Source organism: Maniola hyperantus, chromosome 2 (genome assembly GCF_902806685.2).
Source record: "Maniola hyperantus chromosome 2, iAphHyp1.2, whole genome shotgun sequence".
Lineage (NCBI taxonomy): Eukaryota > Metazoa > Arthropoda > Insecta > Lepidoptera > Nymphalidae > Maniola > Maniola hyperantus.
This window is the reverse complement of record NC_048537.1, coordinates 14,828,982-14,855,148: the sequence shown is the minus strand read 5'-3', so window position 1 is coordinate 14,855,148 and position 26,167 is coordinate 14,828,982. Positions and strand designations below refer to the sequence as shown.

Here is a 26,167-nt window from a genome sequence, read left to right as displayed (position 1 = left end):
AGGACGCGCGGTTTTCTCCGCCTAAGCAGCCAAATTGTCAGTTCAACCATAAATCGCTCTCAGACTTTAGAAAGTATCGCCCTATAATATAAGAAATGTATCCTTGTACTCAAAGTGGTCCCATTCTCAAATTAGTATTCTTTATTATAAACCTCATGTGTCGCCCCAGCACATAAGTTACAATAAGTAAATTATATTTTGTATCTCCACATCGCCGTTTGAGTAGAGCACGCTATGAGCGCCACTACGCAACGACGAGCGCGCACACTCACCGTCTCGACCGACGCGCGCGATGCCGCACGCAACGCTAGTTCAGCAATGAACGCTCCGAGCGCTATTACGCTTTAACCAGCGCGGCGCGCACACAACGCCTCGACGCGGCCCCGCGCATCGCTGTCTGTCTTCGCTCCCGATAACCCGTGCGGCGTATATCCTCGATTCCCAATGTTTGCCTACGTTATGCGTTATGAGTTAAAATTGAAACTCTTAGAAGTGAAACTTTTATATTCTTATGTGAAATACTTTACTACTGATATGTAATGACCTAATTTAGATAAATTTAAAGCAAAAAAATTTGTACTATTTTGCATATTAAAATTTTATAATATTTTAGTATGCCAGTTGAGTATCGTTACATTCAACCCCCTAAATTCTATGATGCATGCGAATAGAATGAATTCCATGAAGCGTGCAGAATAGAATTTACAATAGATAATATACTCTTCCTATTTATTTAAGACTATCACGTTGCAACCCCCTGATCTTATAATTTTATGACAGCTGAATTTATCTAAGATTACTATCCTTACGACGCCCGGATCCAAAAGCGATGCATGTTTGACACTCACTTTGTTAGTTTAGTTAAATATCATCAAAAATATGTAAAAGAAAACAGGCTTTACTCATCGTATCACTTATTCTCTACACTTTCCCTTTAATAACCTACATTTTCATGCCCACATTTTTATGTCATAACATTCATCGTCAATCAATGTACCTAGTATTTATTCACACATTCAATTCCACAAACACTAATGCCTCAACGCTAAGCATATTTATTAATTAGAGTATTTCCCTTTACTTCCCTTTTCAACGATCTGAATCTCAGTTCAATAATTCCTGTTTATGACTAGCTAAAAATGTATTTTGTTCCCTCTATATCTATTTTTGCTTTATAAGTTACATACTCTCTTATTACCTACAAATTTTATTTCGCATAACCCCCCTGATGTCATGATTTTATGACTTTGTAACCTACAATTTATTAAGATTTCTCATGTTATAGCACAACAAATCACCAATATTTCACCCTATACTTCTGTTTAAAATTCACGTCTCCAACTCGTATTATCCGCCAACGATCAATATATTTAATTGTCTTTCGCTCAGTCTACCTTTTATCTATTATTTTTCTTTTGGTCCGTTGTTTATCACACATACTCTCTATCTTTCACTACGTTATTTATCACACCTACCACCTCTCTTAATCATGGAGCATGTTTGGCTTAAAACAAGATAAAATCTTTAAAATGTTTAATTAACTAACACAGATAATTTCGACAAGCAATCAGCTACCACAACCCCCTGTCAATTAAACGGCTTATACATTCTTACATATTTTGCTTCAAATGTCTTTTCCCCACAACCCCCTGATAACAAGTCGTTCAAGCCTTGATGAACTCAAAATTTCCACAGACTCTTTCCATTTCACGAGCAACAAATTGTAGGCTTTCGCCTACTTTATTCTACTCTATTAAGCCGTTATGACCATCCTGGTCACGGCACCAAATTGTAACTAACCTGACGAGGTCCTAAAAAACTCTACCCTATTTTTCCTTCGAATCTTTCCAAAGGTTACGGTTTAAATTAATTCCCTTAAAGTGGCACGTGTATCGTATAGCAGTAAGACCCCTTGAAATGTTGTGTCCATAATAAACCAAGAACTTTTAGAGTATCGGAAATAATGAGTTCATCAGGCCTAAACGACTTTACGGAGTCCGCGTATTGGAAGTAGGCATTCGAGTATGTCTGACAAGACAAATGCCATTCTGGTGCAATTCAAAATGTGCGTTCACGTATTGAATCGCGTTTATCAAGCCAACGACTTTACGGAGTTCGCGAATTTGAAGACTTCTCCAAACTACTATCCCCTTTGGGATAGAAGCTTGGAAGGATGGCATCATTTACTTGGGGAATTAAAAAGTAAATGATGGTACATAGCCCCTCCGCGCCATGTACGGTGAGCTTCTGCCTTCCCTTAGTATCCTATGACACTAAGTACATAAAATACCAACGAACAGTAGCCCCCCCCCCCCACAACGTCATCATTTGATAAACGGCGCAACGTATGCAAGCATACTTTAGAAAGAGGTGCGTGCCTCTTATGATCCCACGATGCAGCCATAGCTGAAACAGCATTTTTAGAGTGGTGCTCTCCCACTACAGACCTGTTAATAGGTTTCAAGGAGAGTCAGACTCACTGCGGGAATATCCACAGGCCTTAACCCAACCTTCAATATTTATGTATTGGTATAATAATGTTGCATTTATATTGTGCGTGTATTCAGTAAACACCACAAGGTGGTTAAGCATTCCAACGAATGTCAGAGTACAAACAGTACAGCAGCATTACCTGCCCACTGTGATTGGTAGCTATTAGATATTAAAGCATGCTAGAATCAACTCAGCAAAGGATTCACAAAGCCCGAGATACTAGGTTCTCCTTCATATAAGAATCACAAAGCATCAAAGGCACTGGGTCTCCTTCGCATAAGCGTCTTCCAACGCGCTCCAACGCATACCAGCAAATAATTCAAAAGTAAACACAGGATACCAGAACAAGACAAAACCAGAAATAGCCGTATGATCTGCCATCGCTAGCCAATCCTATTCTAGTTTCCAATGTAATTAAATCCTAAAGACGAGCCAGGCTCACTGCAGATTTAGTACATGGGCCTACAACTCAATTTAACATCCACTATACTTGAATGCAACCCCATTAACATACGTTCGCACTATGTGTGAACGCACGCCGATGTAATCACAAATTCAAACATAGCAAACTATTGTCAAGAATGAACAAGGCTCACCATGGCATCTACAGGCCTAATCCCTATCTAACATCTAACTGATAGTCAGATGCCAAACAGAGCCAGGCGCACTGCGATACAAACGCCGAAGCGAGGGAGACTATATCCACAGGCCTAATCCCATCTTCAGCATTTATGTACCTTGTAAGTGTTTGCAATCACCACGGAATGATAGAAGTCTTCAGAAGAATGTCAGATAGTTCACTAATAACACTGAAAGCCATCTCAAGCAAAGATTCACCAAACACATCCCGAAGGACGCGCGGTTTTCTCCGCCTAAGCAGCCAAATTGTCAGTTCAACCATAAATCGCTCTCAGACTTTAGAAAGTATCGCCCTATAATATAAGAAATGTATCCTTGTACTCAAAGTGGTCCCATTCTCAAATTAGTATTCTTTATTATAAACCTCATGTGTCGCCCCAGCACATAAGTTACAATAAGTAAATTATATTTTGTATCTCCACATCGCCGTTTGAGTAGAGCACGCTATGAGCGCCACTACGCAACGACGAGCGCGCACACTCACCGTCTCGACCGACGCGCGCGATGCCGCACGCAACGCTAGTTCAGCAATGAACGCTCCGAGCGCTATTACGCTTTAACCAGCGCGGCGCGCACACAACGCCTCGACGCGGCCCCGCGCATCGCTGTCTGTCTTCGCTCCCGATAACCCGTGCGGCGTATATCCTCGATTCCCAATGTTTGCCTACGTTATGCGTTATGAGTTAAAATTGAAACTCTTAGAAGTGAAACTTTTATATTCTTATGTGAAATACTTTACTACTGATATGTAATGACCTAATTTAGATAAATTTAAAGCAAAAAAATTTGTACTATTTTGCATATTAAAATTTTATAATATTTTAGTATGCCAGTTGAGTATCGTTACATTATCCATTTATGCAAAGTGCATACCTTACGATATAAATCTCGTATACATAAAGATATCGATCTTCTACTAAACATTTAAGTAAGCTGAACAGGAAATCGTGCATAACAATTTTGTTCCAACGAAAATGCACACTGCAATACAAAACACATACATACTTATACCTAATAATTTAAATAAAGATACAATTTACGCGAATAAACGAAAATAGTCTTTAATGTAATCACGTTAAGATTTAGGTATCAACATATTTTTTAATATCGTGGGAATGTTCAAAAGATATTATAAAGCAGATAGGTAAATATAAGATGGAAATAAAGTTAGAATCTCTTTTTTGGTAAATCGTAATTTTAGATCATCTTATTTAAATATAACGGAAACTAGTTATGATAGAGGTACTTATGCATGAATCTTATACATAAATATATTTTATTATTATATAATATGCCCTTACTCATGAGCAAAAATAGATTCTAATGAACGTAGGGATCCTACGGTCTTGTATTTATAATAAACATACAATTATGCACCTATGTATAAATACGATTATGCTTATTGCTTATCAATATTATAAAAATATGAATATATTATTCTTACTTCTTGTGACATAATATCCTCTCGAATATATTATTATGTAAAGCTCCATCGTAGTTTCAAAGACAGACTAGAGGAAACTGAGGATTTCGCCCGAAGTCGTCAATTTAAATGCCGTAAGTAAATTATGTATCTACAGTACACACAGCTACGTACAACGTACAAGTTATAAAAACTAAAATATTAATGGAGAAATCAAGAGTAGTCTTTTGTACAGTACACATTAATAAACTGTGAGTTCTGTAGTTCATCGGGAACTAACCTTTCTTTAATATTAGACTCCCTGACAACGCGGTACTAATGTGAAATCCATGCTAATATTTTAAATTAGGTTGTGCTCAGAATCAGTACCAATGATTCTGATTCTGAGCACAACCTAATTTTAGAGTATTCGCATCCTCTTCTTACTAATGTAATATGAAAAGGACAGACGCAGTTTGACAGTTTTAAATTTAATTTTTAGATGGTAAAACCCATGATTTTAGCGCACAGTCGCGAGCCTACTGTTTAAATTTGTAGCGTGCACTAAAATTTAGAGTCTTTAAATGTAAAGTTCATATTCTGTCCCTTTTTAGCATTATTAAAAAGAAAAGGATGCAGATACTCTAAATTTAGTTTAGAGAAAGACAACGGAATCGGTGCCAGTGTTACTCTCTAGCACACAAACTCTGAAATAATTATAATAGCTGTAAAATTATATGGAAACAGTCTGAAATAAAAGATTATTTATTTATTATTTATTATTAAGTCAATCTGTACTTATCTTGATACAGTGTTGCAGGCCGTTGCAAGATTTTCTACAAAACTGAAACGGGGCGTGTAAGCTCCGCTAAATAGGTCTTAAGAACGGTCTATTGTAGTTCGCACTTTGTAGATAAAGCTTACATTTTAAAGGCTTGTACTTCAGCTGCGTGATGCTCTTATTTTATCTTCGAAACAAGTAAAGCTCGAGCCACTTTTTTTTTTAAAGAATATTGAATTTTTATTCTAGCAAATTATTCTTGTTTTAGTCTCAACTCTCATATTATTACATGAGGTCGCGACAAAATATGCGCGTTGTACATTTTACTGGTCTTTTTAACAACGGAATAGCTAATGGTCACAGACCTAGAGACTAGGTACCTACAATCTACATGAATCATAATAATATGGGCAAAAAACCGCCCAAGTGCGAGTTTGACTCGCGCACGAAGGGTTCCGTACCATTATCTATAAAAACGGCAAAAAATCATGTCTCTTGTACGGGAGCCCCCTTAAATATTTATTTTATTCTGTTTTTTAGCATTTGTTGTCATAGCGGCAACAGAAATACATACATCATCTGTGAAAATTCAACTGTCTAACTGTCACGGTTCATGAGATAGAGCTTGGTGATAGACGAACGGGCCGCGGAGTATTAGTATTAGGGTCCAGTTTTACCCTTTGGGTACGGAACCCTAAAAAAGACTACCTACCATGAAATTTTATCCTAAGAATATAAAAAAAGTTTTATAAAATTGGAATAGAACGTATCGCTGTTAAGATTAGTGTTATTAGTCGTTGATTTTTTAGTTCATAATTAATTTTGAATTAAGTAGGTATATTTTTTCGGATACCTATAATCGGATACACAGTAGACACTTGTCTATCTATACCTAATAATTGAGTTGGTTAACGAAAAGTTAAGTATGAAACATTAAGTAGGTACTAACATCCACTGATAAAGAAGTTCTACTAACAAGGTTTTCAAGATAACTAACTGCATAAGTATACTATATGAATTCCAGTTTTCCACCACTCAGTTTTGCAACATTGTATGTGTGAGATTTCAACCTGCCATTGGTTTCGACTTGTTTCCTAGTTGAAGTTTGAAATTCAAGTTTCGCTAGGTAAACAAGTATACGGTTGAGGAAACAGGTAATTTTCAACTTTTTAACTGGTGAATGCGCACGCCACTCGAGAGAGCTGGGAGGTAAATTCAGGTTTTTTTTGCTGAAAAAACATTCAGTTAACTTATAAACCCAAGCGTTTTACTACGCTCAGATCTTTTGCGCTGCATATTTTGAGCAGTCAATGAACTTTTCGTACCAAACATTCAATAATTAGAGAAGTAGGTATCTTCTAGGTAGACTGTAGAGTCTACACGTGCCTATAGATGACTATGTTAATTAAAAAAAATGAACACCTATTACATTCAACACGCGCCATGTCCCAAGGAAAAAAGAAAAGAGCCTAAACAGTAGGTATCATCAGTGGTATTGCCCCCCGATTGTGTAAGAATAACCATTTCATCGCTATCGCAATCGTCAAGAAATTTAGCAATATTACAAGAAAAAGATGTACATGCTCTGAATTTAGTTTAGAGAAAAACATCAGAATCGACGCCACTATCATCAACCGATAGACGTCCTCAGCTGGACTTCCACACATCACGATCTTGCGCCGCCTGAATCCCGCGGCTCCCTGCGACTCATTTTATGTCATCTGTCCACCTAGTGGGTCCACGACGCAAGTTAAATTGTATCAAAGAACGTATTATATATTCTATATTTGCGTTTGAAAATATAGAATATATAATACCTACTGAAAAGTGCATTCTAGTTGCACATAATTCCTATTTTGCTAAGTGTGGTGACTATCAGGGAACCTTCTGCATATAGTTGACGTGTCCTGATATTTAGAAGAATGTACAAACTGTGAGACGGCTCAAAAGCCAATTAAAACGAAGTGTGCCAATTAATAAGGAACAAATTGTGAAGTCTTTGAAAATGCTTAGTCGCCTACTTAGTCATTAGTTAGTACCGAAATCTTTCATATAGCCCAGTATTTGACAGAGAAATGGCTCAACCTCGGCAATATTTCCGAAAATTTTGATGTTGGCATGAACGTTAATTTTGTTGATCTAAACAAGATTTTAACATTATTTGTTGACAAAATATCTCATAAACAGGTTACTCTCTAGTCTCTACTACAAGAAAGTTTTGTACATTCCCATTATCGACAATTTTTATGTTAAAGTGGCCAAATATTTACGAAAACCCCCCTCTTTTCCGTGAGAAATTCTTAGCGAAACTGAGATTTATGGTCAATTTTGACAACTTGTTTAGAACAACAATATCAAGGCTCATACCAAAATCCAGCTCCAAACTCCTCCGAAGCACAATGTCTAATTTCCCTGCACTATTAGTTTGTGTATTCCCTTGACCATAGTTAATTAGTAGAAACTTCACGTCCAAGCGCCGTCAAGACGCCACTGCCGCAGCGCCATAGGATATAATGAGCGTGCGACCAATGCCAAGTTTTTTCACTCGTGTCACACGCAAATGGGCGTGTGGAACTGCGAAACGTCATCTAACACGACGGTGACCATGTCACTCTATTGTAGATTTACGGGAAATTAGTACTGATTCTGAGCACATCTTTTTAGAGTATTCGCGTCCTCTTCTTACTAATATAATATGAAAAGGACAGACACAGTATGACAGTTTTAAATTTAATAAAGAGCTGTCAAATCTCATGACTTTAGCTGCCAGTCGCGAGCCTACTGTTTAAACTTGTAGCGTGCACTAAAATTTAGAGTATTTAAATGTAAAATTTATGTTCTGACCTTAATAACCTAAAAGAAAAAGATGCAGATACTCTAATTTTGGTTAAGAGAAAAACCACAGAATCGGCACCCGTATCTCATCTACTGATTGTAAGCGAACGGCCTTTAATTATTATTAACTTGTCCTTTCCAGTAGACGTGGGTTGAGGGTGCGATTAACGATCACAGTCACCTCTGATTGGCTGATACCCTCTCACAATGAAGGGATGTTGTCAGATATTCAAATCAGCAACTCTTTACCAAAATTCAAAACGCGTAAGGGAGTTTTATGCAATAGTAAAATGAGATTTCCTAAAAATTTGTTTGACATTCTAATGATTAAACAGTAATCGATAATTTAAACTGGTTACTAAACTTAAAACTATTAGATGGCGTGGATTTTGCGAATTTCAAGACCATCTTTAAGGCGAGTCACCGAGGCGGGCAGCGCGGCTTTGAAGTAAACCGCTTGGCAACGGTTAAATTCTGTGTTACAAACGTTAAATTTGAATTTAATAAATCATAGAAGTCCTGTTGAAAACCAAAATTTAGCAGGTTCTCTGTTGTACTTAAAGACAAATATTTCCATATAAAAATTATTTGCCAAGTCAGAAATTTTAGTAATAATTCGTTTTAGACTTTTATTTCGGCTTATTTCAAGATTTTTTTTGATCGAGTGAAGTACTTCCTATTGTGTATCAAAGTAGCACATTCATTAGACAATGTCTTTAGGTATATTGTATATTTTTAGAAAGGCCATTATTTAATAGTAAATACCTAAAACATTTGATCTAGCAAACCAGTTTTTTCCGCTTAGCCTCGGTGACTCGCCTTAATAACCTCTAAGAAACAATTTCTTTTTGAACTAGGTAACTTCCCTAAATGCACAATTGTAGCAAGAGTAATAGTAAGAGTAGAGACTATGATAATAAGAACAATTTTGCATGGCAGAAATAACCGATTACATTGATACTTAATTACCTTAAAAAAAATTACTACCATTGTTACATATATTGTGTTATAGCAAAATAAAGGATTTATGATTTATAGATTCAGTCAATCACACTAATTTCGATTGAAGTACTTAATGTAATGAATAATCAGTAATCGCTCTTAAGGTGGGCTAAATCGACACGTTAACAAAGACAATTCAAACTATAACATTAATGATTTTTAGGGTTCCGTACCTCAAAAGAAAAAACGAAACCCTTATAGGATCACTTTATTGTCTGTCTGTCTGTCTGTCTGTCTGTCTGTCAAGAAACCTACAGGGTACTTCCCGTTGACCTACAATCATGAAATTTAATTTTTTACACAACAGATTTTTAATTATTTTTATGTATCATAGTTTTTGAATTATCGTGCAAAATGTCGAAAAAATACGACTGTATTACGGAACCCTTATTGCGCGAGCCTGACTCGCACTTGGCCGGTTTTTTTGTATGAATGATAGGTTTATAATTGACTCAATGAAAGTATTAACCCTTAAATACAGGTCAATTAGCATTCTTTAGATGATACGTAATGCACGGAATAGCTCAGATGATTAGTTTCTAAAAACATCGTTTTGGAATACTGAATATATTAGTGGAAAAGTTTAGATAGAGCTAAATTAATTAATAAAAACAATAACGAAGCTTTGAAGAAACGAAATTTTTTCTATGAAAAAAAACTTATATACTTATTCCAAAAATGAAATGTGGTCATATTTTTCTAAGGAAAGTAAAGGATGAAGTTTCTTTTAAACATGCATTCACGTGCCAAATGGGTAAAACGTCTTAACGTTCTGTCAAAGAGGCAAGAGCACTAGCAATATGAAATAATTATAAAATTTATTAAACATCTTCTATTTAAATATCATTCAGTTAAATCCTCTATTTCAAAAATAGGTAAGTACAATAAAGTAAAAAATAAGTTAAGTAAGCTTATGCTGCTCATATTTTGGAAATCTAGTTAGAGTAAGCACTGAAATCAAAACTGTATAGAGCTAATACATACTTAAGACTAGAATTTACATTATATTTGCTTTACATGTTGTGTTTGTAAACAGCAACAACAAAAGCTGTTTTCTTTGTAGAAAGAGTAATTATCTCTAAACTTGATACTAATGTAAGGGCAAAGTTTAACTTGTAGTTAGTTATCGTGTACGAGACTGAGTAAATGTTTTAACTAATCATTCAGTAACTTATTATACGAAACGTGAACCAACAAGGAAATGGAAGTTACATGAGAAATGTTGAAAGTAAATCGGAAATCCAATACATTTTACGAAACGAGAGGCAAAGCCCAAAGGTATCATAAGTAAAAGAACTCCATTTGATATTGTATCTATTTAAACAGATAAAGAATTGTTACTATTATCGAAAATATTCGATTCGAAACTTTTTGCCTTACAAACCGAAAAATAGATGAAACGAAAAGAAAAGATATGATTTATTAGATTCTGAACGTTTGTCAGTTATCGTATATCAATTGTTATTTCCAACAGACTTTACGAAATTCCGAATGCATGAAAGTAATATCGAAGCTTTACAAAATCTTTTTATACAAGAAAACTTCATATTACTTATCTAACCTTGAGCTAAACATAAAGGACGTAGGGCAAAAATGTATGGACCCTGGTCCAATCCCCCAACAGTGTTAGAAAAACCAATGCCATATTAGTATTTGGGGTACAATTTACTTCATACTATATCGGCCAAGTCCGAGTGCAAAGTATGGTATCTCGTACATTTTTCAAACTTCTGTTTGAAAAATCTATCAAAATACAATATTTTGCATTTATTACTATTAAGCATTAATTACTAATAGAAGCTGTGTCACTTGCTTTAACGGTGAAGGAAAACATCGTGAGGAAACCTGCATGCCTGAGAGTTCTCCATAATGTTCTCAAAGGTGTGTGAAGTCTGCCAATCCGCACTTGGCAAGCGTGGTAGACTAGGTATGGCCAAAACCCTTCTCACTCTGAGAGGAGACCCGTTCTCTGTAGTGAGCCGGCAATGGGTTGATCATCATGATGATGATGATTAATTACTTGTTGCTATGAAATGAATTACCTAATGCTCTCTCAGTTTTGGAAAATGTACCAGAACACCATGTTGGCGCTCGATTTCGACTTGGCCGCCATAGTATAAACTAATTGTGTTTAAAAAGCTTTCATATGGCATCATTTCCAACGTTGTTGGGGGGATTGGACCAAAATGACTCGGCGAGATCCTTTATTTTGTGACCGATCAATGTTTTCTTTAGATTGCAGTTTTCGCAGACGAAACGTGTAAGACTGTAGTAGGTAAGTAAATAAAAAGAAAATTAGGTGTTTATAAAAACAATTAGCAAATCGGTGAAACCGCAAACGATGCCAAGTATTTACACAGCCGATATAATAAATTCATTTTTCAGTGAAATATTTCTAACGACCAATGAGACAATCGAATTCTTTGGCACCATTTGATACAGCGCAGCTTGATTGTAACTGAGGGAATGGTACTTACAAAAATAATAATAATAATAACAATTTCCTCCCGAATCCCGACCGAATTTCGTCTAATGTCCCTATAGAGATTAGCCAACTGCGCGGGAGATATGTGCACAAGTGCATCTCTATTCCCTCAATCTCATAACCCAATGAGATGGAAATCCGACCCAACAGGCGCAGGACCAACGGCTTTATATGCTTTCCTGGGCACGCGGGTGAAACACCGCCAACTTCTTTACAACAGAAAAGCCGGCCAAGTGCGAGTCAGACTCGCGCACCGACGGTTCCGTACTAGTCGTATTTTTTCGACATATTGCACGATAAATCAAAAACTATCCTACTTAATATTATAAATGTGAAAGTGTGGATGTTTGGATGTTTAGATGTTTGGATGTTTGTTACTCAATCACGCAGAAACGGCTGAACGGATTTGTATGAAATTTGGAATAGAGATAGATTATACCCTGGATTAACACATAGGCTACTTTTTATCCCGGAAAATCAAAGAGTTTCCGCGGGATTTTGAAAAACGTAAATCCACGCGGACGAAGTCGCAGGTATCAGCTAGTTATGCATAAAAATAAATAAAAATCTGTTTTAGAATGTACAAGCAACGTGGCGCCCTTTCATATGATACCCCACTTGGTATAGTTATTTTACTTTGAAAGTTGATAAAAGGTACTAATTATCTATTCATGAACACATTTAATTTTTTTTGTAATATAACCACAAATTCACGGTTTTCAGATTTTTCTCCTTACGTCTGCTATAAGACCTACCTACCTGCCAAATTTCATGATTCTAGGTCAACGGGAAATAGGTACCCACTAAGGTACATAGAATACGGAACCCTAAAAATTACAAAAGAACACGGAACTTACAAAAATATGTGTATACAGCTCTCACGTGTAAACGTCTACTACTCGAGCACTCACATTATGTACTTACAGTCAGTTGTGGTGGAAGAAAGCAGACATCGATCAGACTAAACACAATGACCGGCCAAGAAGTGGGTTAATTGAAGACAACAGCAAGAACCGCAGGCCGATGCACAGATCCGATCACAGAACAACTCCCAATTATAAACAGTATATAATAAACTGTTTGTTATGAATGATGTTTAGTAAAAGCAAAGATTTGTTGTTTGTAATCGATAAACTCTGAAACTGCTATAATAATAATCTTTATTAGATAAAAATTTATAAGGTAATTAACACTACTATACCATACAGTTTTTATTAATTTTTAGGGTTTCGTACCTCAAAAGGAAAAACGGAACCCTTATAGGATCACTTTGTTGTCTGTCCGTCTGTCTGTCAAGAAACCTACAGGGTAGGTACTTCCCGTTGACCTAGAATCATGAGATTTGGTAGGTAGGTGGGTCTTATAGCTGGTATTAGGGGAAAAATCTGAAAACCGTGAATTTGTGGTTTCATCACACAAAAAAAATTAAATTGTGGTCATAAACTAATAATTAGTATTTTCAATTTAATGTTTTAATTTAATGTTGTTTTTTTAGATTTAAGTTTATTAATAGTTTATTTGTTAACCATTGATAATAAAATTTTCAATTTTCTTAGTTAGATAACTATATCAAGTGGGGGATCATATGAAAGGTATTCACCTGTGCCTTCTAAAACAGATTTTTATTTATTTTTATGCATCATAGTTTTTGAATTATCGTGCAAAATGTCGAAATAGTAAGACTGCAGTACGGAACCCTCATTGCGCGAGCGTGACTCGCACTTGGCCGGTTTTTCACCATTAGAAACCTACTATATCCAGAAGTAGTTATTACATACGTACACCTATAGTACGCAACAGGTCAAGATGGCAATCGGGGAGCGAACGCCCCGGACACCTCGGTAACCCGGTGCGGGCGACCGTGAAAAGGAAGCAAAGACATCCACTTTCGCATTTATTATATTAGTAAGGATTCTCTTGAGTCTTTTCGAAGAAATAAATAGAATGTCTAATGCTTGTTTATTTGCAAGGTATACAAGATTATTAGTTCTCAATAGAAAAAACGCTCGTGAAGCTTTCTCCAATAACCGACGGTATACTTAGGTATCTGCAGTGCGACACCATCTCACATCGATTTCCTAGACGTCTGAAAGTAGGCTCGTTCCTTGATACGAATAAATTGGGGAACTTACTACTAATTTATTTCACTACAAGGCCCGAGGTATTTAAAGTGGTTGCTTATTCTAAAATGGTTTATACATTCCTGAAATCATCATCAACCTATTGCTGGTGCACTACTGACCATCTCTGCTCAAAATGAGAAGGGTTTGGCTATAGTCTACCATGCTGGTCAAGTGTGGATTGGCAGACTTCTACACCTTTGAGAACATTCCATATAGAGAACTCTGGGACAAGCACGCAGGTTTGCTCGCGATGTTTGTCTTCACGGTTAAAGCAAGTATTACTTAATTGCTTCAAACTAGAGAAATTAGAGGTGCGTAGTGCGTACCCGGGATCGAATCCCGGACCTCCCGACTAGGCGGACGATATGCTATGTGACAATGTTATCAACGTAATAATTTAACAAAAGAGTTTTTTTTGTATAGCGCCTAGATTAACTCGGTGTTAAAAATGTTGACAGTACAATACGATAGCTCCAGGGCACTGTTGACTGAGCGATTTTCAATTATAATGCAAAACCTCACTCGCTGGACAATACACTGTTAATACAATAAGCGAACGTAATGTGAGGTAAATGGTACGCCGTTTCCTGGTTAAAGAACGCTATTCGAATACTAACCATGGACTTATAGATATGCTTTTGCCTGCCATTTGACCCCTCTGAAACATGGAGTATCTTTTGTTGCCTATTAGGTGCGAATAAGGTCCAGAACCGCTGATGGGTTCTTTGGACCCAGAGCGTCCAAATTGCCCTGAGGGTTGTTAGTTGTTACTCAGCAGTTTTATGGGAAAACTAGCTGATGCCCGCGACTTCGTCCGCGTGGAATTAGGTTGTTTAACATCCCGTGGGAACTCTTTGATTTTCCGGGATAAAAAGTAGCCTATGTCACTCCACGTCTTTATCTATATTCATGCAAAAAGTCACGTCAATCCGTTGCACCATTGCGACGTGATTGAAGGACAAACCAACAAACAAACACACTTTCGCATTTATAATAAGGGTACTGATTATCCAACATGAGCTTTCTTTTAGGTCCAAGAGGCCGTTTTCCCCCGTCTAGAAAATGACTCAGGTTCACTCTGGCTGAGATCTATAGAGCCTACTTTGACTTCGCTCAGACTCATATTTTAGCTAAAACGAGACAGATTCACACCAGCAATATAACGTTGTCTCGTTTTGTCTGAGCAAAGTCAAAGTGCGCTCTTTAGATCTAGGTTTTCTATATAAAATCTGTACTCTCTGTGTGCGTCTATAGCACGCTAAGCAAATATGAACCGTCGCGTCAGTAATATAATCGGTCTAAACTTACACCATTACACATGTCTATTCATTTTCAACACCCACGCAACACAAGACGAAACCAGACCAAAGTTCATTGACATAAATAGTGAAACCCATTCATCAAAATCACAGTTAGTTTCGTAGTAAGCTGAACCGACTGTCAGAAACAATGGTGGACGAGTGACAGGCGACGATGACGTCATTAGGAAAGAAGTCTATTAGGTCAGTGGGTAGTTCGCTTTAATTTCTCTCAACGGTTTAGGAGATACGAGTTGGGTCGACGGCTAAGCTTGCCAAGTTATATTAGGATTGTTCAGGAATTAGTAGAAAAGGATAAATGGAAGATTTATGTGAAACAGGTCGCATATGTATTAACAGATTTATGGACTTACTAATACTTGTTATCTTGTTTTATTGCCACTTCGTTAACTTGACTCAACATATCTCTGGGTTTTATAAATTGTTGCCTATATGTAATATAAGCCGCGGTGCATCGGCCTCCTATTCACGAGGTCGAGGGTTCGATCCCGGGCATGCACCTCTAACTTTTCAGAGTTCTTATGGGAGGCTTCAGCCGTGGCTAGTTAGGTACCACCCTACCGGCAAGACCGTGCCGCCAAGCGGTTAAGCGTTCCGGGTACGATGCCTTGTAAAAACCAAAGGGGTTTAATAAAAACTGCCATACCTACCATTCGAGCAGGTGGGTCACCTGATGTTAAGTGATTACCACCGCCCCATAAACATTTGCAGTACCAGAGGAACCACCAATGCGTTGCCGGCCTTTCAGGAAATTGTTGGTCCGCCCCTTGAATAACCCCATGTTTTTGATTTTATTGACTTAGTGCTTCGCTGCAATCCAAACTTGCTGGCAAGTGATGATGCAGCCTAATTTGGAGCACGCTTGCCTAGAAGATGCCTATTCACTCTTGACTATATTAGTAGTAAGTTTAGGTAAAGTAGTTTTATATACAATTGATAAGGATGGTAAAGCAGGAAGGCATTGTGGCCAACGGTTCCGGGAAGCGACCGCAGACGAGGCGCAGACAAGAATGACGTCACCGAGCTACCAGCCAATTGGGGCAACGGGTTTCAGCCGGTCCGTTCACTCGTGAAACGTGTACCCGAGATTATGAGTATGAAGCTTTTCACTCATAGCTAATACTACAAAATCCTCTGGGAATCTCTATAGGTACTTGCTAAATGGGGTCGATTCTTTTGTACACAATCTCTAAACTAAACTAAATTAACAGGTCTAAATTTAGTGCTATCCTTTTCCGCAAGCAACATTATGAGAGGGATAGCAATAGATTAAGACGTGTCATTTTAGTTTAGTTTAGAGATTGTGTACAAGAGAATCGGCCCCATTATCTGTTAAAAATACTTCTTACAAATTGTTAGTGTACTTAGTCATTTCTGAAATACATTTAAACAAAACAATTAAGTACTACAGGACACAGGCTATACTAAAATGGGTGTAGGATACTAATACTTAATAATATTACTTAAGTAGTAATTAAAATGCAAATTAAAAAATAAAAAATTTAATTATTTACAAGAGTTCAATATTATGTCTAGGAAAATTTAAAGTTTTCTTATTTGGTTTTTATGGGTACCATTTATATTGTGACCGGCCTTGGAGATAATAAATTAATACAACAACACCATTATAGCATGCCATCAGAGGCGAGAGTGGAAGCCAAGGCCGCGGTGTCAATGTACAACCCAGGAGGCCACCTGTCTCCGGCGCCACAACAGTAATTTTTTTTTTTTTTTTTTTTTATTCAGATACAAGTTAGCCCTTGACTGCAATCTCACCTGGTGGTAAGTGATGATGCAGTCTAAGATGATAGCGGGCTAACCTAGAAGGGGTATGGCAGTTTTTATTTAACCCATACCCCTTTGGTTTCTACACGGCATCGTACCGGAACGCTAAATCGCTTGGCGGCACGGCTTTGCCGGTAGGGTGGTAACTAGCCACGGCCGAAGCCTCCCACCAAACCAGACCAGAAATTTAGAAATTATAAAATTCCAAACCCCTGCCAGGAATCGAACCCGGGACCTCCCACTATTAAGACCACAGCGCTCACCACTGCGCCAGGGAGGTCGTCAATTAATAATTATAAACGATTAATATTATGTTACACCACATTTCATACGATAGAGCCTCCGAAAGCCGTAAGCATTTTGTGTATCACCTGAAAAATATCAAACAGTTAAAGCTTCAGTGTGGATTTAGCAAAACCAAGCCATGAGTTCAATATTATGTCTGGGAAAATTTAAAGTTTTCTTTTTGGATTTTATGGTCACCATTTATAATGAGACCGGTCTTGGAGAGAAGAAATTTATACAGTAACACCATTATAGCATGCCACCAGAGACGAGAGTGGAAGCCAAGGCCGCGGTGTCAATGTACAACCCAGGAGGCCACCTGTCTCCGGCGCCACAACAGTAATTAATAATTATAAACGATTAATATTATGTTACACCACATCTCATACGATAGAGCCTCCGAAAGCCGTAAGCATTTTGTGTATCACCTGAAAAATATCAAACAGTTAAAGCTTCAGTGTGGATTTAGCAAAACCAAGCCATGAGTTCAATATTATGTCTGGGAAAATTTAAAGTTTTTTTTTTTTGGGTTTTATGGGCACCATTTATAATGAGACCGGTCTTGGAGAGAAGAAATTTATACAGTAACACCATCATAGCATATCACAGAGACGAGTGGACACCCAGGCCGTGGAGTCAATGTACAGCACAGGAGGCTACCTGTCTCCGGCGCCACAACAATTAATATGAACGATTAATATGTGACACCACGCCTCATACGAGAGAGCCTCCGAAGGCCGTAAGCATTAATTGTGTACCATCTGAAAAATATCATACACTTGAAGCTTGTGTGACTTTAGCAAAACCAATCCAAGAGTTCGATATGTCTGTGAAAGTTTACAAAGTAAAAACTAGTAAATAGTTACTTCAATGAGTCTAGTTTTTTCACTCTTAATGCAAATACAACACTCGACAAAACTACCACAAACTATAACAATGTACAAGTTTACTAGAATTTCTACATCGCCAATTTACCAAACGAATGTTGATAGTATGAGAAGTCTGCTAATCTGCACTTGACCGGCGCGGCGTGAAAAACTATGGTAAGTGGCAACCATTCTCATTCTAAAAGGAGATCCCTGCTCAGTAATGGGCCGGCAATGGTTGGCAATGATGATGATGTTGATAATACAATAATGGTTCTATATTTCCTCCTTACGTTCATCAGCCTCACTGAATCCCTAATTATAGAGACCTCACAATCTATTAAAAAGCGTTTTCAAAGAGTGTACAAATTTGCGTAATACCCTAAAATATTTAACTAAAACTACAATTCCAAGAATCCAATTCCATGTTGACGTAAGCTAAAATGGGTTCCAACTCCCAAGTGACCCATGAAGCATTTGAGATGGCAAGGCATCCAGGTACACTAGCACCGAACCCACGCGGAGAAGTTTTCAACTATTTATATACCCAAGACAGCTTTTGTAAGAGCCGGCCGAGCTTTGTGCCTCACATCACGAGTACTATCTTGATATATATTCGTGATTGATGCATTTAATAGTTTAGAAAATCGCCTTACAAATGACGCATGAGCTACTTCGCCGCAGTTCTTGGAAAAGACATTAATCTGTCGAACTCGGAACCCGGATTGCTTTTAGCATATATTATCCAATATAGGAATGTGGCCACATTGTAAAAGATTAAAAAGGGCACTCGGAGGATGGAACCTGTAGAAACTATATCTTACAAATCCAACAACTGACAATCGAAAAGAGTACTTAATTACGTATTTTGAATAAATCATTTGACTTTGACTTTGACTTTAACATGTAAAGAGCATATTGATGTAGCTACGCCGCCCGCCTCCGCTTCTCTCGGTGAAATTTCTTAGTGAGAGTTCACGTTTTAGAGACAACCTATGCAACATTTTAAGTTTAAAAACCCAGCGTACGTCGCGTTGATATGGCAGACAGTTTCCCTTTTTATACAGAAGAAGACGTTAGAAGATATAGAAGATAATTAGAAGGTAAAATGTTGCCATAAAAGATTAAAAGCGATTGCAAAATTTGTTCCGACAAACAGACTATTTGTTTAAACACTTATAGGGCGTTTGTGCACTCGTATTCGTTTTCGTAAAAGTACGATTCGCAGTGACCGTCATACAAAATGTTTGGTTTCTATTTATACAGATCCGTCAAAGTACGAATCAAATGAGACACAGCAAGCATGACGGCCACTTCGAATCGCATTTTTACGAAAACGAATACAAATCGAATACGAATGAGTGCAGAAACGCCCTTAGAGGATCAACTTTTAGAAAATGCAGAAAGTATGTAGGTATGTATTTTCGTTTATGCTAACTTGAGTATCTTAGTCACAGCGTGAGACGCAATGAGATATGATTAACCGCATATTTCCGTAGGCGTATTGTATTGGGCTGTATGTTTCCAGACATGGAAACTGAACGTTCCAGAACTTCTTTGTTGGCAAAGGGTCGATGCACGCCGTCTCTATGTGCTACTAACATATTTTACTCTTCCCTTGTATTGTTTGCAACGTAGTATGTTTTCGCTACATTAAATTAATTAATTTTATTCCGCGTACAGTAGGTATGCTCTGCTGTGTAAATTTTGAATTGCAGAGATATTTAGAAAGTCCTTTCTTTTTCATTTTTACAGTATTTAGATTGATCTAAATAATTTGGCAAACAGCTTTGCGAGGAACGCCTCGCACACCCGCACAGCCCCGCGTTTACCCGGTGCGGGCGAGCGCCCCCGCCTCATAGTCCGATTGTCATCTCAACCTGTCGCGGACTATACTTTTTAAGGTACGCTCCGCTTATAAAAAATTTAGACCGTGATCATGCTTCGCGCCACAATCAAAGTTTTTTGTTTGCTTTTTTCAATTGATAACTATGTCATCAGCAATAAAATTTAATGTTCCAATACTTGAAGATAATCAACAAACCTTCTAGCCTCTAACTTAAATACAGACAAGCAACAAGAATACATATTTATTTATGAATTAAGAGCGTACTTGGCTCGTTAATTTCAATATAATAGCCAACAGCACGGCACGCTATGCTCTCAACAGTTTCTCATAACGTCAACCAGTTAACGACGTAAATCTTTGAATGGTGCAGCCGCTTTAAGCTAAAACTATTGGAAAGTGGAAGGTGCCGGCACTGGCTCACATTCAGCTCAAAGGCGAAGCCTTTTCAGCAATTTCTCATAATATTTAGCAAGCCATTCATTAAATAAGAGTGTTACCTACCTACTAGGTAAAGTGCAATACAAACATATTATAAAAGTCATTTGTTCTTAGTAAATCTGCCGACAGAAAGCTATTACATCTTGGTAACAAATATAGCCATTTTATAGTTCCGATCGGATGACCCTCTGATGAAAGCAAAAGAAGTGCAACATGAGCCATCTGACCTAATCAACGCAGCGTATTTTAATCAGCATATTTTAGTATTTCGTTGGCTGGCGGCTGGTTGGCGCAATTATACAATTATTATTCAACTTTAGTACTGAGTACAACAAAATTTTGGAGTATTCGCATCCTTTTCTTACTAATGTAATATGAAAAGAGCAGACACAGTTTGACAATTTTAAATTTAATTTAGAGCTGTCAAACCGTGATTAGCTGCAAGTCGCGAGCCTATTGTTTGTAGCTTGCACTAAAATTTATGTTGCGTCCTTTTTTAGCAATACTAAAAGAAAGAGATGCAGATACTCTAAATTTAGTTTAGAGAAAGACAACAGAATCAGCGCTATTATTTTGTGGTTAATTCTGTTGTATTTACATCTCTAACTTAACTAAGTGGATAGATCTAGTACTATTAGTTTTCGCAGAGAGCATTATGAAAAAGACAGCAATACATTTGGACCTCTGTTATTTTAATTTAATTTACATTTTGTTTACAATAGAATTAACCACATTGCACACTATATCAGTAGTTAGTAAAAAAAATATTTAATGAAATTCAAACTATAGGTACATAGCTACATAGCTATTTCAAGCAAATAGGTATAGTCGACCAGATGAGCGGATGATTTCCTGTAACTAACTAATGGATGGAAACGGCACAGGATATAGTGGTTCCGGAAGGAGAGGGGAACCTATGTCCAAAGACGCACGAAACTAGGACCGTGATGGATGAACGTGGAAGATTAATGAATATAACAATACATATGTTCAATCGCTCCCAATTTGTATCTTAACGACAACCTACGTCATTAGACTTTTTTGTACCATTGTATAATATGCATAGTGTGCGACAGGTAGAGATAGGAATCGGGGTGGGGACGCCCCGCACACCCGCACAACCTCCTCCTCAGTCCTCCCGCCTTATACCCGGATTGCCATCTTAATCTGCCGCGTACTATATACTTAGTATTTAAAAGAATCATCCCTTCCTTTTTTCTGTAGTAGGTAGGTAAGTATATCATAGTGTATTTAACTATTTATGTAACTCACGGTTGAGACGAATCGTGATTTTCTTCTTTATTTATCAATATGGTTTCTTTCTAATCAGCAAGAACTTTATTTTGAGTAACTCGATCAATGAACTCACTTCACAGAATGCAATAACACACCTATTGGAAATGCGTAGCAAACTTCGTTTCAAATGTTTTGACTTTGCGGTTGTGTCAGTCATGTTCATGAGTCAAAGCTCCTCTATATTCATGGGCCGTTCCTACTTATAGTGATACTTCATGACTCGGTTATTTTTACACGTACAAAAGTCACGTTTCCTTCTTTGAAGGTATATTAGACGATAGGTTCCGCGTTAATCAATTCCGTTAATCATGAGTGACAAATGACTTGTCGAGCAGCGAATTGTCCAGACGTTTCTCATGCAAACAACAATCATCTCAGACGGTAGATTATCCGTCAGTTTTTATCAACTCGTATGGACCTTCGGAAGATGGAACTCACTGTGCCATATAAGCTGCCATACCTGATAGGAAGGTGCGAGACAGGGGGTTATTTGCTCTGGGAATAGCCCAATAGGCGTCGCGCAAGGGGGGCACCTATGTATTCCTAAGAGATCTCGGAGCCTCTCAATATGCGCTAAGGGTGGCCACCACAAAAATCTCGTGATTTTCCGGGACAAAAAGTAGCCTACCTATGTCCATCCCCAAGATGCAAACTATCCATGTACGAGATTTCATTAAAATCAGTAAACAGATGGCCAGTGAAAAGCTGGCAGACACACTTTCGCATTTAGGTATAATATTAGTATGGAATTATGGATATTAAACTTTCTGACTTGAGATTGAGCATTTAAATCTTCTTTGGCAACTTTTCTAAACACACATCTTTGTACACAGTGACGTTTCCTCTAAATTCGCAATGTTTATACAGATATAGGTCTGGCACGATGCCAATGGTTCTTTTTAATCGGTCTAATTCATTCAGAAATTGCTTTATTGCCCCGCGATTGTGGATAGACAGCCGCGACCTCTAGAAGGTCACGGCATAATATTTCGAGGAATGATAATGCAGTGATGAGTGAGTGTCGTTTGCGTGCCGCAAATTTCGTCGGAAATTGTAATCATGTTTATAAAAATTTCTAGAGCGCAAATAGCTTCCGGAGTTCTAGGTTGTTACTTGATAAAATTACTCAAATGAAATTTTACATTTATTAAACGACTAGCTTATCAGCGCGATTTCATCTGCGTGGACTACACAAATTTCAAACCCCTATTTCAACCCCTTAAGGACTGAATTTTAAAAATCCTTTCTTAGCAGATGTCTACGTCATAATAGCTATCAGCATGCAAAATTTTAGCCCCGTCCATCCATGATCTGTGCGTTGATAGATCAGTCAGTCAGTCAGCTTTTCCTTATAAAATACATACATATACCTATATAGAAAACTTGGTTTTAAGCTCACTTCAATTCAAATGTATTTAATCTACTTTAATGCAGATAATAATCAGAAATGAGATCCATAGAACCAGAGTAACGGAGATAGCCCAGCGGGTTATGAAGCTGAAGTGGCAATGGACGGGGCACAGTTCGAAGAACCGGTAGACGCTGGGTTTCCAAGGTACTCGGGCGGTAAACTCGCACCGGAAGTCGTAGAGTTGGCAGATCGCCCACTAGGTGGACTGACAACATCAAATGAATCGCAGGGAGCCGCTGGATCCAAGCGGTGCAAGACCGTGCGCGTGGAAGTACCGACAGGAGACCATTGCCCAGCAGTGGACGTCTATCGGTTGACCAAGACGTATACAGATAAGATGGTAGCTTACAAGCTACTAGCTTATGCCCGCGAAATTTATACCCCTATTATACCCCCATAGTGGTTGAATTTTCAAAAATCCTTTTTTAGCAGATGTCAACGTCATAATAGCTATCTGTATGCCAAAGGAGATCGCCCGCGAATGGGCCCTCTTAAATTTAATTAAATTTAAAAAAACTTTATTGTTAATAGATTTACAGAGTGTAAGAATACAGGATACACTTAAAAAACAAAGGGCGACCTTATCACTAAAGTGATCTCTTCCAGGCAACCCATACTTAAGAACTTATAGAACTGTAAGACGGGGAGTCGCGGGGAGTCCTCTTTTGTGGCGTCGTGTCAAAACTTAAATTATTTTATTAAAAAAATGTGTTAATTACGATTATAATATGTTTTATTACGACATTTCTTTTACCCTAACATTGAAAATATCCACAATTACAGTTAGAATTGGAAACATCCATTTATTTTGAAGAAGTATTAATAAAATACCAGCAATATCAGCAACATAAAAAATAAGATTTCTTTATAACCAGGGTGAATAAATGGAAATCGTTTGCAGAATATAAAAAGGTAATTATTAGTGTACAAAATAAAATTAAAACCATGGTGACATAACAATTATATTGGGGGGGCCCAAAGCTCCTAAGAAAATGGGCAATCCCCTTTCAGCCCGATTCGTCCAGTAGTTCGAACTGTGCGTTGACAGATCAGTCAATCAGTCAGCTTTTCCTTTTATACATAGGTATATAGAATATAGATAAAGATAAGCGCAAACATTAAAAATGCAAAGCATCCAGATCAATGGACTTTAATTGCGCATGAGAAATTGCGCAACAAACAATCGATACCCAATATCCATAGAATCAATACAATTTATACTAAGTAACTTAATATTCTTACGCAAAATGTTACGTATACTGCCTAGTTTACACTCACAACATGACATATGACTAATTCTTGCGCTATGTGTCTGTATACAGAACTTCTACATCTATAAAACATTCCATCTAAACTTGTTTTGTATGTTTTATAAATATACGCCTCATAGGAATATTTTATTATATGGTGGGGGGAATGAGTTATTTCATAAATTATGATGTTGCATATTTGCAAGCCGTGTTAACCTAGTAGTTAAGACGTCCGCTGCGTCCGCCTCCTATTCGGGTTCGATCCCGGGCACGCGCCTCTAACTTTTCGGAGTTGTGTGCGTTTTAAAGAAATTAAATACCATTCGCTTTAACGGTGAAGGAAAACATCGTAAGGAAACTTACATGCCTGAGACATGAGAGTTCTTCATAATGTTCTCAAAGGTGTGTGAAGTCTGCCAATCCGCATTTGGCCAGCGTGGTAGACTATGGCCAAAACCCTTCTCACTCTGAGAGGAGACCCGTCCTCTGTAGTGAGCCGGCGACGGGTTGATCCTAATGATGATGATGATGATGATATATATTTTAGATATGGCTATTTTTCTTTGATTTTATGTCATCCCTAATAATAATAAATATAAATATAAATATTTATATAAATAATAAATAAATATAAATATAAATATACTTATAATAAAACTGTAACTGCAGGTCAAATTCTGTACATTGAAGATATTTTTAAATTTATTTTCGAGGGCACTCTATAATCGATACTGAACCCAAAACTGTAATTTTTTTCATTTTTGTCTGTCTGTCTGTCTGTCTGTCTCACGGCCGCGCATCACGCTGAAACTACTGAATGGATTCCAATGAAACTTGGTACGATTTGAGGTCATACTATGAGGAAGAATATGGGATACTTTTTATCCCGAAATTCAGCATGGTTCCCGTAGGAGAGGGGACGAAAGTTAAAATGTATACTGAGTTGTAATTCATTAACGCGTGTCCGATTTCATTCATTCTTTTTTTGTTAGAAAGGGGATATTTTAAAGATTGTTCCGTAAATATTTCAAGGTCATCGGTTTTTTAACCGACTGTCAAAAAGGAGGTGGTTCTTTTTTCTACATCGATTTTTTCGAGGTTTCTGGACCGATTTGCAAATATTTTTTTTAAATCAACAAAAAAAGTTTACGTCGTTGTCACATAAAAAATTCTGGATACTCTTCAATTCAACTCCTTGATCCTGATGCTGCAGGGTTACTGCCCGCCTGAGTTATCAAGATTCAGGAAGTGTTCATAGTGAATTCATATTGTAGGTACCAAGCAACGACAACAATCCCGAAAAATCAAAGGGATTCCGACGAATTGAGAACCTCCTCCTTTTTTTGAAGTCGGTTAAAAAACGTAAATCCACGCGGACGAAGTCGCAGGAATCAGCTATCCCTAATAATATTTGACATATCGTCGATTCAATATCAAACCGAGAGTTCCCTCACTCTGATTCACACTGGTATGCGCAAAACGCCTTCCAGGTTAGTCCGTTTCCATCTTAGATTGCATCCTCACCTACCCCCAGGTGAAGAGTCAAAGGCTAAAACATGAATAGCCATTGTAGAATAGTTTAATGAATAAATATTTATTTACCAGAATTATAACATTTTGACTATTTTTTTTATTTTTTTATTCAGATACAAGTTAGCCCTTGACTGCAATCTCACCTGATGGTAAGTGATGATGCAGTCTAAGATGATAGCGGGCTAACCTGGAAGGGGTATGGCAGTTTTTATTAAACCCATACCCCTTTGGTTTCTACACGACATCGTACCGGAACGCTAAATCGCTTGGCGGCACGGCTTTTGCCGGTAGGGTGGTAACTAGCCACGGCCGAAGCCTTCTACCAGACCAGACCAGAAATTTAGAAATTATAAAATTCCAAACCCCTGCCAGGAA

General features: G+C 37.6%; 1 protein-coding gene across 4 annotated transcripts in view; it reads right to left on the bottom strand.

The window, feature by feature from the left end:
* LOC117991596 (protein bunched, class 2/F/G isoform-like) overlaps positions 1 to 26,167 on the bottom strand; it is a 222,488-nt gene that overhangs the window by 156,045 nt on the left and 40,276 nt on the right. The window lies entirely within an intron of this gene.